This window comes from Vigna unguiculata, chromosome 9, assembly GCF_037176805.1.
Source record: "Vigna unguiculata cultivar grain cowpea cultivar isolate G323 ecotype 2 chromosome 9, ASM3717680v1, whole genome shotgun sequence".
Classification (NCBI taxonomy): domain Eukaryota; kingdom Viridiplantae; phylum Streptophyta; class Magnoliopsida; order Fabales; family Fabaceae; genus Vigna; species Vigna unguiculata.
Genome location: NC_140800.1, coordinates 24,330,001 through 24,332,500, shown reverse-complemented (window position 1 = coordinate 24,332,500; position 2,500 = coordinate 24,330,001).

Sequence of the window (2,500 nt, the reverse complement as noted above, 5' to 3'; positions counted from 1 at the left end):
GAAAGTCTTGGTGCACGAAAGTTTTGAGTTGGTTGGGTTTTGCACATGGCCAAGGTTGTCGGTGCACCGCGGCATAGCTAAATGGCTTGGTGGGGAGTTTTGTGAAAAAATGAAATTCGTGGTTTTTGAGATGTGAGGGTTGGAAAGGCCTCCAAATGTCCCCAAATGAATACCATGAAATTCTTGGTGCACGAAAGTTTTGAGTTCGGAGGGTTTTGCACATGGCCAAGTTGGTCGGTGCACCGCGGCATAGCTAGATGGCTTGGTGGGGAGATTTGTGAAAAAATGAAATTCGTGGTTTTTGAGATGTGAGGGTTGGAAAGGCCTCCAAATGTCCCCAAATGAATACCATGAAATTCTTGGTGCTCGAAAGTTTTGAGTTCGGAGGGTTTTGCACATGGCCAAGTTGGTCGGTGCACCGCGGCATAGCTAGATGGCTTGGTGGGGAGATTTGTGAAAAAATGAAATTCGTGGTTTTTGAGATGTGAGGGTTGGAAAGGCCTCCAAATGTCCCCAAATGAGTACTGTAAAAGTGTTGGTGCACAAAAGTTTTGAATTGGATGCATTTTGCACTTGGCCAAGTTGGTCGGTGCACCGCGACTAGATAGCTTGGTGCCAAAATTTGTCAAATTTAAGACCTTGGCCAAACTGAATGAAATTTTGTGGGGAGGTTCCTGATATTGTTTAGTGGTGGACTGGAAAAAATGAGGTCGAAATTCGAAGTCTACATGTGCTTTTCTATTTTTCCCGATTTTACACATACCCGGTAAGTAAAAAAAATAAAAAAAATAGTTCCCCTTCGAGAAAAATTATGAAATTTGGTGAGCAAGGAGATACCATTATTCTACGAATTACTGCAAAAAATCGCATCAAAATTCGAAGTATAGCCCGAGATATGGACTTATGTCTGCTCAAAAAAAGTGTATCTACTTGTACAATTTTGCCTTTTGCATATTAACCTCTTATAGGGGGGGAGTGCTCCTTGAGCCGGCCAGCTCCACACTGGCAGGTTTTAAAGGGAGCTTGATGAGGCCTCCCCCCTCACGTGGTGCGTGCGTTAGCATGTTTATCATGGCACAACTAGCCTCTTCATAGTTGTTGAGCTTTATTAATACCAACACACGGTCGTCACTGATCGTTGGTTAGCTCGGCAGCTAGTCCCTCGGATATTGTGGAAAGTTATTTTCATGCCTAGCGATGCTTGACCCTGCGTCACTTGATGTTTCCATTTGCTTGCTTGCCCATGGTAGGTGGGGGGTGGACCGTCTTGTGGTGTGGTGTCTTGCGAACGTGAGGGTGTGTGAGTTGTAATCGAGATGCACTTGCTGGCTGGCTCCATGCCTTGCGTATCGAACGGTCAAGCATGCATCTCTTCCATTTTCACCCGTTGCCTTGGGTGATATTGGTTGATCAGTCCCTGTGTTGCCTACCCACTAGACGGTACTTCTGTGGTTGCTTCGAATTCTATCTTTCCATCACGAAGAGGTGTTGGAGGATCCTAATGTCACGCACGTGTTCCATCTAGTGAAACATCTCAGTGATGCACGTGTTGTGGCTAGTTCTTTTGGATGCGGTGCATTATATGAACTCGGGTTTACTTTAGCGACCCAGTCAACATAATTCGGTTGTGTCCCTTGATTGAGACGTTGTCCTTGAACTTGTTGTGAACAATATCGTTCTTCCACAACCCGTCGTCTTGAGTGCGATGGAAGGCAAATAAGATGTGCTTTGGCATGTCATGCACGTACTCGATTGCGGGAAGTGTGAGAAAGTGTTGTTGACAACCCGTGGGAAATGGAATGTGGCAAATCGTGATGAGCTCTTCGTGGATCTGCGAAGAAGACGACCTTTGGGCCTGTTGGAAACGAGGGAGGCGATGTTGAACTGCGAAGAAGATGGACTTTTGGGTTGTTTGAATCAATGGGAGGCCACGCGAGAACTCCGAATACTATGGACTCTTGGGTTGTTGGAAGCAACGGGAGGCCCCGCTAGAACTCCGAATACTACGGACTCTTGGGTTGTTGGAAGCAAGGGGAGGCCCCGCTAGAACTCCGAATACTATGGACTCTTGGGTTGTTGGAAGCAAGGGGAGGTCCCGCTAGAACTCCGAATACTACGGACTCTTGGGTTGTTGGAAGCAAGGGGAGGCCCCGCTAGAACTCCGAATACTATGGACTCTTGGGTTGTTGGCAACGACAACTTGGGGGGATGACACTGGAAAAGAGTGAACTAGGCCAAACTGCGAACAAGGCAACTTGGGGGGATGACACTGGAAAAGAGTGAACTAGGCCAAACTGCGAACAAGGCAACTTGGGGGGATGATGCTGGAAAAGAGTGAACTAGACCGAACTGCGAACAAGGCAACTTGGGGGGATGACGCTGGAAAAGAGTGAACTAGGCCGAACTGCGAACAAGACAACTTGGGGGGATGATGCTGGAAAAGAGTGAACTAGGCCGAACTGCGCCCAAGGCAACTTGGGGGGATGACGCTGGAAAAGAG